Genomic DNA, 12,532 nt, shown 5'->3' with positions numbered 1-12,532 from the left:
CTCTTCCTACCCACTTTTCGGGGAATGTCTGATATAGGCGTTCACGAACTCTCAGTGAGATGGTTCTGCATCATGTTGGAACCACATCCGTCGGCGAATAACAAATCGGGTGTATTCCAGGAACCTGAGTGGTATGTCCCTGATAAACACTGCGTACAATTGGACATTTAAGCAGGGATGAAGATTACGCATGCCCACACATAGACTGATAATCTGTGTTGACGGCTGGCCATAATTACAGCGTTGAGATTGTCATCGACCTTGCCACTATTCAGCATTCCGTCTCTGGTGAAACAGGCTTCATCCGTGAAAGATACTTATTCAGGAAACTGAGGATCGACTATAAGACGCAGCAAGAACCATTGGCCGAACACAAGGTCCAAAGTCACCAGGAATCGAAGAACGCACATTCTGTGAATGGTAGGCATTTCTCATACTGCTCGCCACACAGTACTCTGCGAAAAATTCACTTCACGTGCAAGATGGCCACATTGAAGGAACTTGTTTCTGGATTATGGTGAGATGATTACAGTCTCGCATGCTCGCGATGCATTTACGTGCTGATTGCAGACGCCCCACCCGCTCGAGCAAGCACTGCATCGGCATGTCTGGTGTGCGTACAGTTCGCTGTCCACGGTCATTATACTGTGTAAACAGTTGCCCTGCTTCATTTCATCGTTGGAACAGTCTTGGAAACATGGTGTGAACCGAATACTTTTTACGTGAACATTTGTTCTTGTACACTTCTCGCTTCTCTGCTGCTTCCATTTGCGTGCCTGTACATGAAAATCATGTCTGCAAGTTCCGTCACAGGGTCAACCCAATTTGGTTAGGGTCCATCGACGTTAGTACATCAGCTTGTAAACACAGACTGCAGTGTACTACAGCACAGAGATTGTAAACCAGGTCTGCTCATGTCAGTACACAGTACACCATCTGCATTGGATGAGTTGAGTTGTTATTCCGAACTCTTTGGGATCGCCTGTCCTACAATCTTAGCAACAACAGTACTGGTACCTGTGTTCCACTGTCCGAAGTAACAGCAGAATTAGGCTTATAACTTTCGACTCGGTCGGTCCCAGACCAGGATCCCTTACCTCAAATTGATGCATTTACCTTTCTCCACCACCACTGAAAGTTTGTAACATCATGTCGGAATCACCCTACACATCGCTAGGAGGAAGTCGCGAGCTAGGTCTCAGCAAGTCGTCCGAGCTTTCTCGTGAGTCAGCCAATATGAAACCTTGGCGGCAGAATCAGTTCGCGGGGCAGCGTGGTCGGCAGAAAAAGGATCACTTTCGACTGGACACTCTTCTACCGCTGGCTGCTGTGAGGATGTATCGATCTTTTAGTTCAGATGCTTGTCTTGTGATACTGAGATGGCAACACTGAAGCGAGTTAGTTCTAGATTATGGTGAGATGGTTACAGTCTCGCATGCTTGCGATGCATTTACGTAATTATACATTACTCGGTTCTTCAAGTTAGAGAACATTACATTTCTTTAGGCGCGTTACTCGGCAATGTGGTCAACGTTAGGTCTTTGTTCGAGTTCACAAATCCCTTAGGACCCGTGGGAATCAATATCCAATTTTTATTCAGCCATCCGAGCCTGCAAGTTGCTTTTCTCATTGCTCTTCCAGTCATCAAACACTATTTCGGGCATTAATGTTAGTATGTGGTGTTTTTGTTTTGCCTATTGTATGTGGATGGTGATGTAAAGAGACATGGTCAGTTCAGCTGGCTTTGTACGGCAAGGTAAAGCGGTCGTGGCGGGAAAAATGCCTAGTTCATATATTTCGCCCGGAACAGTGCTGCTGCATGCCGAGAAATTGTCAAACCATTCTCGTTAGTGAGTTCGACAGAGGAATCTAGTTCCGATATTTTTTAGTAAAACGTTTTCTGTCGTCTGATCTAAGATAACCGATTTATATTATTTTTGTTACCTCACTTATTCGCAGAGTAATACCTTTTGCAACATCAATGTTTAAAAAACTTCTTTTGGGCTACAAATGCAGTTCCTTGTTATTTATTTCGGTCTGAGAGTTTCATCTGTGAACCACAAATGCCGACATGGCATCCGATCGGAAAAATCGGCTTCTTTACCAGTCGGGAAAAGTGAGGAAGGTGTTTATCCCTGTAAGAGTTAGTGACTCCCATATATCACGCATAACGCTACAAAAACATTCCCTTCTAAACCCTTTCATATACAAAGCTTTCATCCGTCTTTCTATTCCTTTGTGACGAATTTGAATTAATTAGTTTATATTATTGAAAATCGTCTTTGTTCTGCTACATTTGCCCTACTAAAAAAAACCAGGTTGCAGACAGTCAACTGCAGCCGCTTGGTATTGCTTCAGATTCCAGGGCATCAAGATGCCTAGAAAATAAGTGATTCTGTTGCCATGTCACTGGCCGCATTACCCCCTTGAACCTAAGATGTAGTTGTCCACTACAGTGGACAGCTGTTAATGTCGCTTCTTTGGAGTTTTTAATTAGTCCTGAAATTGAAAATGCAAGCAGTCCACTACACTGGACAGCAGACCATAGGGTTAACTAGGGAAAAGTGGTCACTACATAAGTCTTCAGAGAAATGCATATGGTTCGTTTATATTATTTTCATTTTACTTAAAATATTTGGTGTCGCCCCTTAATATGAAGATTCAAAAGCTTCCATCAATAACTAAGGTTTGGTGAACATTCAATTTTCCGTAGAGGACCCCTTTACCTCATCGTCCCCTATATGAAACATATTTTGTATTCAGTCACTAAACAATATATATAGAGTGAATGTGTTTTGGGATTCTTACGAACTTATTTTTTACTCCCTTTGATCTTTGTTTACATTAACTTTTCATGTGTTTTGTAACAGATTTCACTTAAGAAGTGTGTTCTCGAATGTACTACATTCGCTCCAGCGAATTTAAAACCAAGACGTAGTAAGATGCCTTTCGCAGTATTTGATTTTTATTTTAAATGAAATTTTTCAGGTGTTTCAGAAGTTTTTCAGTTGCTGTTGAACTTCAAGGTACATATTTGCAGAGACGGAGGTTTCGAGATAAAATTCACACAAGCTCAGATCTTCGCAAGTTATTTGAATAAAAAGAACAAAATCATTTATATCACACGAATTACATCTATTAGGGTTTCAGTTTTGCTTAGGTTTAACTCTTGTTAAACCCCTTTTTAATTATTCCGTTGTGTTATCCGAAAGTTCTTGCCAGTCTGAAACTTAAAAAGGAAGTCAGTCACGTTTGGTTTATTCACATAAAGGGTAATGTTTCAGACCATTAAAAACCTGGATCACAGATTCTTACGAAAAGTAAAATGTAGTGAGTAGGCTTTCAATTGTGATGGACATCGTGCATTGGAGCACACAGCATACAGATGTTGTCATCAAGACTTACAAGAGAGCATTCCCTAGTGTCAACAGACGATCTTGATGAAACTTGATGGATGTGTGGAGGAGGCAAAATAATGCAATAGAATTTTTTTGTTTGTGCCCAGTTACACTCTTTAGGGGTAAAACAAGCCCCGAAAAGTAATTTGGCATGTTAGGTTTTGAGGGAATAGCCTGAAAATGATGACATGTAAAAAAAATGTTTTTCATATAAAAGTTGATATGTACTTAATTTTCGTGAGAACTGTGTAACTAACTTTTGTTATAATATGAAATTTTGCAAGTTACCCCACCACCATTAATTAATTTTGAGAAATGAAAACCTTTGTTGCAACATAAATTACTAAGCTTTCAAGCCACATACATCCCTGTGTAATAGAGCTGGTTTCTGAAATAGCGTTTTTGAAACATAAGCTGTACACAATGTGCTGTCAGAATATTTTCGCCATATTTAATTAAAATATCTAAATATTCGTTACCATTCTAATTATTCATTATACTTGTATATGTGGTATGTTTTAAATTGTTATTTTCCGTTTTAAATTCATGGCTTTATTATGTTTTTTTTTTTAATTTAACAGTTAAAATGCGTGAGTTTTGTTGATAGAAAATAATAGTCTAACTCACAATTGTTACAAAAAATAATTGCAATAAAGGTAATGTGTAAGGAAATGCTCCAAACATAACTTTTTTACTCCATGCACATGAAATGAGCGAAATTTCTTCGTGTAATATACATGACAAGAAAGCCTATACAAAACAAAATTCAGCAGGATTTCAAATTGTCGTGGATGATCCTCTAAATATCCTGATTTGTATCAGGCCTAGTTCTGAACATTGTTAAGCCTTGGAGGAAAGAACTGATTATGTACTAGTGACTGCAGCTTAATTATATTGTTTCTCAAAATCATTCAACAGAACCAGATCTGTAAAATCTTCTCACAAGGTTCTCCTAATATCGAAAGCCGTATACTCCTCACAACTGTAACTGTGCCATTGAGCCTTTTGGGATCATCAGATAAACAAGTTCTTTCTCCTCAGGTACGATGCTCTGTACGGTTCTTTCACACTGACAGCCCTTAGAACCTGACAATATTACAGATTTTTCTCCATCATTGGGAAAGAAAACATCTTTCAGATATGAAACCTCCTGGCAGATTAAAACAGTGTGCTGGACCGAGGCTCGAACTCGGGACCTTTGCCTTCTGCAGGCAAGTGCTCTACCAACTGAGCTATCCAAGCACGACTCACGACCCGTCCTCACAGCTTCAATTCTGCCAGTACCTCGTCTCCTATCGAAGAAGACCTTCTGTGAAGTTTGGAAGGTAGGAGACGAAGTACTGACAAAATTGAAGCTGTGAGGACGGGTCGAGATTAATAGGGTGCAGCCTGACACAGTCACTTAGATTAAATATTTAGGGGCATTTCATATGAAATCGAATGAGAATGTCAGGTTGGTATTAGAAAAGGCGAACGCTCGACTTCGCTTTATTGAAAGAACTTCGGGAAAGTGTAACTCGTCCATAATGGCGTATAGAACGCTAGTGCCGCCGTTTTTAAGTACCGTTCGAACGTTTTGGACCTCTGCCAGGTCGGATTAAAGGAAGACATCGCAGCAATTCAGAATCGGGCTGCTAGATTTGTCAACGGAAGGTTCCATCAGCGCGCAAGTATTACGTGGATGTTTCGTCAACTCAAATGGAACTCACTGGACAGAAGACGATGCTCTTTCCGCAAGGCACTGCTGCGCAAATTGAGAAAACTGGCTTTTAAAGCTGACTGCAGAACGATTCTACTGACGTCAACCTACATATCACGTAAGGACAACGAAAATGCGAGAAATTAGAGCTTGTACAGAGGCTTTTAGACAGTCGTTTTTCCCTCGCTCTATTTGTGAGTGAACAGAAGAGGAAGTGGCTAGTTGTAGTACAAGGTACCCTCGGCCCATACATCGTACGGTGGTTTGCGTTGTGAGTATGTATGCACGTATAGAGTACTTTTAAAGCTACGGGCGAAAAATCTGTTGAAAGGTAAGTGTATTTTTCTATGCCAAAGTCATTTCAGATGAGTATAAGTTTAGTTTCGTAAACACAATAATTATGGAAGATAGTTTCGATCTTTAGTTAAACACAGACGTCACTTGACCTGTAAATAGCAAAAGAACATCATCGGGAGGCAGCGCAAGTATTCGACATTTTGAATAAACAATTTATGAATGGCTTGAAGGGGAAGGGCTCTGTGTTCAGGAAGCTTAGCGATTCAGACATTACTTGTCTAATGAACCTGCGTTTTCTAGCATCCCGTGTAAGGAAAGCAGTGAAGGATCAGGTAAGTCAGACTACAGAATCGCATATTTCTTTATCGGTCGTTAAGGAACTCAACCACCTTTCAGCAGAAATTGAGTAAAACGTATTGTGAGAAATCCATTTGGTCCACTGAGACGTACTGCCACTCTTTAACTCATTATCGGCAGTCTTAGTAGAAACAGCGATGAGCATATCAGGTAGGCGAATCACGACACCTTCATTTCTTTTCTCTACGGGAACTGTGTGCTTTTTCTGTGGAATCCAAAAGAAGCTTCCGAAAGAACTTCAACGACGTAACATTTATGGGACTTGATCAAAAAGTATAAAGATAGCAGCGCCGAAAAGCATTATTCATCTGTCAGGAAAAATGGTTCCACAAACGTATACCCTATTACACCAAATGCAAGAAAACACGAAACTAAGGTAGAGTAATTATCCTTATTATCATGGCTGTCATAACATGTGCTCAAAAGATTGACCTCGAGCACTGGTACACACTATAAAGTAGTTCTAGAGAAACATTACTGTACGCTGAATTTCATCTGGAGTTAACGGCAACAAAGGCCCGTTTTATAAGACATTCCATGGCTTCGAGAGTGTCAGTGTTTCCCAATAGACTCTCGTTTTAATTTTCGCCGCGATTTTCTACGCTCCATAGCTGACGCGATGATTCCCGATAGCACGCGGAATAGTCTGCAGTCCTTGTCTTAACAGCCGTAGCTGGACTCGACGTTTACACTTCCCGTCGTCCCTGTAAGCCAGTTAAGACGATGCTGCGATGCACTTAACTTTTTGCTTCGCCAAGGTCGACTGCTTTTCCAGTCTTCTGCTGTATTCAACTATCTTGTTGTTAATAGAATCTCGCATCACTTTAAAAGTATAAAAGACCATAAAACTTAAATGGGCGCATTTAGCCTCTTGTGCCATCTGTACTATAATAAATAGGAAATAAAACAGGAATCGCGTCTTTTCATAAAATCGTACTAAATAAAATTACTGTACTACATAAATGAGTCAGCGGCAGATATAGGTACATTTTTATTTAACAACACTGGGGTAACAATAGTCATGTGATAGCGATATGCACGTGTACAGATCGCGATAGTATGGCGCACACAAGGTATAAGAGGGCAGTACATTTGCGGAGCTGTCATTTGTACTTAGGTGATTCGTACGAAAAGGTGTCCGACGTGATTATGGACGCACGACGGGAATTAAGACTTTCAAATGGTTCAAATGGCTCTGAGCACTATGGGACTTAACTTCTGAGGTCATCAGTCCCCTAGAATTTAGAACTACTTAAACCTAACTAACCTAAGGAGATCACACACATCCATGCCCGAGACAGGATTCGAACCTGCGACCGTAGCGGTCACGCGGTTCCAGACTGTAGCGCCTAGAACCGCTCATCCACCCAGGCCGGCAATTAAGACTTTCAACGCCGTATTTAGTTAGACCGTATGGGACATTCCGTTTCGAAAATCGTTAGGGAATTCAATATCCACAGATCTATAGTGTTAAGAGTGGGCCGACAATACCAAATTCGAGGCATAATCGCTCACCATGGACAACGCAGTGGTCAACGGCCTTCACGTAGCAACTGAGAGCAGCGGCGTTTGCGTTCAGTTGCCATTGCTAAGAAGCAAGCAACACTGCTTGAAATAACCACAGAAATCAATGTGACATATACGACGAACGTATCCGTTGCGACAGTGCGTCGAAATTTTGCGTTAATGGGGTATGACAGCATACGACCGACGCGAATGCCTTTGCTAAAGGCACGAGATCGCCTGCAGCGCATCTCCTGGGCTCGTGACCCTATCGGTTGGGCCTTAGACGGCTCGAAAACCGTGACCTGGTCATATGAATCCCGATTTCAGTTGGTAAGAACTGACGGTAGAGATAGAGGGTGACGCAGACGCCAGGAAGTCTTGCAGCCAAATTTTCAGCAAGGCACTGTGTAAGCTGCTGGTGGCTCCATAACGATGTAAGTTGTCGTTACGTGGAATGGACGTGGTCCTCTGGTCCAGCTGAACAGGTGATTACTGGAAATCGTTGTATTCGGCTACATGGAGACCATTTGCAGCCACTGAACGATGAAATTGTTATGGATGACAGTGCGCCGTGTGACTGGGCCGCAATTGGTCGCGACTGGTTTGAAGAACATTCTGGACAGTTCGAGCGAATGATTTGGCCACCCAGATCACCAGACATAAATGCCATAAAACATTTATGGGGCATAATTGAGGGATCAGTTCGTGCAAAAAATTCTGCACCGGCAACACTTTCGCAATTATGGACGGCTGTAGAGGTATCAAGGCTCAGTATATCTGTAGGTGGCCTGAAAAGAGTAGTTGAGTCCATGACAAATCGAGCTGCTGCCTGGAAAAAGGAGGTCCGAGGAGACATTAGGAGCTATCCCATGACTTTTGTCACCACTGAGTATCAGCAGGAAATTAGTAAAGACGAGCGAATGTAATGAAGACATTATGGGAATAACAAACAAAAAGGGAATTATAAATGAAAGGAATGTATGCTAACATGGACAGTTGGTACCAGCATAAGAGAAACTATATAGAAAGGAGAACAGAGGATAGATCAATTTAAACAAGCGAAGTCCTGTTTTAGGAGAGCGAAAGGCAAACATCTAATAATAAGTATTTCAACTTAGCAATAGATTAAATTATGGTGGAAAAACGTAACACGGAAATAAACAGGCCTAAAGCAATGGCGATGGTCTGTGACAACGTGGGACAATATGAACTTCGAGGACATGTACTCGTGAGATAAACGAGTATAAACAAGTTTATTCATTTACTAACTCAAGATGGAAAACCGTAAGTTTTGCATGGAGCAAAGGAAGAGCTCTCACGCAAAAGACCCTTTTAATAAAAGGAAGAAAACTGACTTCTGAAAGTAATACTTCAGAAAGTAGTTTAAATCTTCTGAAAGTATGTGATGTTGAGTGGTATTGTTCAGGTATGAGACCTGAATTCTAGGGAATGCTGTTGTATGTCTATCCTGAAAATCAAAAGAATTCTTGATATACGAGGGTTGTCCAGAAAGTAAGTTCCGATCGGTCGTGAAATGGACACCACAGTGAAAACCCGATGAAGTTTTGCACAGATGTGTTGGGTAGTGTCTCTAGCACGACCATCGATCGCATCAAGACGCTCTTTTCAGTAGTGAGCGCACTGTGAGCGAGTAAAGGTGTCTGGAACAACGATGTCTCCCGCCAAGTAGGAGGGCTGAGAGGATTCGCCTTAATGAATGCAGCCCACCTAACACAACTGCCACGCACTTACTTCTTCATGGCAATTCTCAGCCGCACTCTGCAGGGGCAGTGAAGAAGCTCCTGTAGCCTTTTCGAAGGGAAGTGTTCAATAACCCACAACACAGCCCTAATTGGCTCGTCCTGAGTATCATCTCTGTTCACGTGGAACGCTGGATACGAAGACAACACTTGGGCGCAGGCTACGCGCTGTAGACCAGTGTACAGAATTATCGGATAGCACAGGCGGCTGCCTCCTATGACGATGGTGTTGGAAATTTGGCATAACGCTCCGACAAATGTCTAAGTCGGAGCGGCGACTATGTAGAGAAGTATCTGGAAAGTGTAGCTAACTCTTGCAAATAAAATGTTTCTGACTTTCACTGTGGTTTTCATTTAGCGACCGATCGGAACTTACTTTCTGGACAACCCTCGTATAAAATGTTATAGTTCAAAAATGGTTCATATGGCTCTGAGCACTATGGGACTTAACTTCTGAGGTCATCAGTCCTCTAGAACAGAACTACTTAAACCTAACTAATCTAAGTACATCACGCACATCCATGCCCGAGGCAGAATTCGAACCTGCAACCGTAGCGGTCGGGCAGTTCCAGACTGTAGTGCCTAGACCCGCTCGGCCACCACGGCCGGCAATGTTAAAAAGTATAATAGATAGAGAAACAGAGGTTGTCGCCTTCTACTGAGTTGTGCGGCTATGCTAAATGCAATTAGTAATACGAGGAGAACTAGTTCATGAAAGCAAAACTGGACGAAGGTAACGAATAAAGTGCATGAATTATGTTATGAAAGATGCTGTGCGAAGAGATGTTATATGATGTTAACCACATTCCCGTCATCCAGACTGCGGCAAATTAATCTTCTGATTTTGCTTAGTCCAAATATGAAAGGAATGCGAACTTACAGAGGAGAAGGAAAGGGGAGGAGGTAGCCGGTACACAGTACTTCGCTGTGTAGCGTTCTATGTGTACCTGCGAAAGCATTGCATCTAAAACACACACTTACGAGCCAAAATGTTGTGATCACTGCCCATCGCGAAATTACATGCCGTGTGGTGGAGCTGCACTCATCTGACGCGGTAAGCGGAGCAGAGATGAATAGGAAATCGTTCCAGCGACGATACGGGTCGCAAATCAGGTAATCCGCCGACTTTAGCGACTGATAAAGATCGACCTGTGATGGCCTGGTGCTTGGGGAACGAATATTTTCCAAAAGGCAGAACTGGTCAGATGTTCGCGTACTACTGTCGTGAGTATCTGTGGAAAGTAGCTGAAGGACGGTGAAAGGCGACAAGGTGCTGGACCTCCTCATCTCATCGTGGAGTTAGGAGACTGGCGCGCTCTGCAATGTAGGATAGGCAACTGTCTGTGACGGATCTGATGACAGAGTACAATGCTCGTGCAGGCACAAGTGTTTCGGAGCACATCGTTCAGCGGACGCTGCTTGGACGTGGGTCTCTGCAGGAGACAACCTCTTACGTTGATAAATTCTTCTCGGGTTACCAACCGAGCGGTGGTGTCGTCTTGTCGCATCGTTTCGATGAGTTTCGTACCCACCACGTTCTGGTGAAGTGTCGGGATGCTGTGTTCTGCATATCTATCTATGTAGCTGCTTGGCTGTCGTTCGCTTCTGTAGGCCGGCCAATCACGTTCCCCCGGGTGCTGGTGGATGATTCCTTAGCTCTACTTGAAGATCACTTCGATGAGGACACACTCATACTCTTTCATCTCGTGTTGACCACAACGTACTTCAAATGTGGTGGGAAATTCTATGAGCAAACAGATGGTGTTGCCATGGGTTCCCCCCTGGTCCCAGGTATTGCCAACTTGTACATGGAGCACTTTGACCCACCAGTACCATTACCTCTACAAGGACTACAGTGGGTCCGCATCTTTGATGACCCACCAGTACCATTATCTCTAAAAGGACTACAGTGGGTCTGCATCTTTGATGACCCACCAGTACCATTATCTCTACAAGGACTACAGTGGGTCTGCATCTTTGATGACCCACCAGTACCATTATCTCTACAAGGACTACAGTGGGTCTACATCTTTGATGATCCATCAATACCATTATTTCTACAAGGACTGCAGTGGGTCTGCACCTCTGGTGGCCCACCAATACCGTAATCTCTACCAGGACTACAGTGGGTCTGCTCTGTGATGACCTACCTACCAATACTCTTCAAAATTTCGACTGACTCTGCTGTGGGTTTGCTCTGTTGTGGCCCATTACCTGTCTGCATGTCAAGAGTCAGCACTGTCTTTCCGTTGGAAGGACAACACTACTTCTTCAAGACTGCATGGAAATCCACTACTTCCGTGTGCATTTTCTTTTACTGCTCAGACTTTGAGAAAAACACTGCTATTTTACTGTGATGAACGATTAGGACTGTCTTTATGGACTCTGAAAAAGTTTAGCTTTTGACCAACATTGTATCAATAAGTGTGTGCAATTGATATCTTTGTTATTGTAATTATAAAAATTTTTTTATCAAATCATTATTGGCCACTGTCCAAAACAATTTGTAAAATTTTTTGTGGGGAGCATGGGGGCTATGTAAGTAGGCTGTTTATGTTTTCTTATTGGTAACGCCACGTAGCGCTCTATATGAAAAATCACTGGCTGTGCTGTGTGCAGTCTGTGGGTAGTTTGCATTGTTGTCTGCCATTGTAGTGTTGGGCAGCGGCAGCTGGATGTGAACAGCGCGTAGCGTTGCGCAGTTGGAGGTGAGCCGCCAGCAGTGGTGGATGTGGGGAGAGAGATGGCGGAGTTTTGAAATTTGTAAGACTGGAAAATTATGAACTGACATATATATTATGAGTATTAAGGTAAATACATTGTTTGTTCTCTATCTAAATCTTTCATTTGCTAACTATGCATATCAGTAGTTAGTGCCTTCGGTAGTTTGAATCTTTTATTTAGCTGGCAGTAGTGGCGCTCGCTGTATTGCAGTAGTTCGAGTAACCAAGATTTTTGTGAGGTAAGCGATTTGTGAAACGCATAGGTTAATGTTAGTCAGGGCCATTATTTTTGTAGGGTTATTGAAAGTCAGATTGCGTTGCGCTAAAAAATATTGTGAATCAGTTTAAGCACAGTCTTGTATAAATTTTTCAAAGGGGACGGTTCAACTTTTGTAGTGTGGCCCCATGGCAAGGAAAAACTACAGGAGTTACTACGCCATCTCAGTGGCATACATGACAGCACCAAATTCACCATGGAGGTAGAAGAGAAAGGCTGCCTTCCCTTCCTGGATATTTCGATCAATAAAAATTCGTATGGTACGTTCAGACACTCGGTCTACACGAAGAAGACGCACACGGACTTATATCTCAATGCTCGGAGCTGCCACTATCCACCACAACGTAACTCGGTACTACACAACTTAGTACAAAGAGCCAGGTCGGTCTGTGACAGCGAGAGTTTGTCTTGTAAGTTAGCACATCTGCGGGAAACCTTCCGAAAGAACGGCAACACCGAGACACAAATAAGACGCGCCTTGCTTGCAGACAAGCGGCGAGAGGAGAAACCAGAAG

General features: G+C 42.7%; 1 protein-coding gene and 1 non-coding gene across 3 annotated transcripts in view; both read right to left on the bottom strand.

Annotated features, from left to right (window-relative positions):
* The window catches only part of LOC124789582 (ABC transporter G family member 23-like), a 515,640-nt gene that overhangs the window by 163,647 nt on the left and 339,461 nt on the right, over window positions 1-12,532 (bottom strand). The gene's annotated exons all lie outside the window — the stretch shown is intronic.
* Trnal-cag lies at window positions 4,567-4,641 on the bottom strand. Its single transcript has one exon. It is a non-coding gene; the product is annotated as a tRNA-Leu (tRNA).

Source organism: Schistocerca piceifrons, chromosome 3 (genome assembly GCF_021461385.2).
Source record: "Schistocerca piceifrons isolate TAMUIC-IGC-003096 chromosome 3, iqSchPice1.1, whole genome shotgun sequence".
Classification (NCBI taxonomy): domain Eukaryota; kingdom Metazoa; phylum Arthropoda; class Insecta; order Orthoptera; family Acrididae; genus Schistocerca; species Schistocerca piceifrons.
This window is presented reverse-complemented; position numbering and strand designations above follow the sequence as displayed.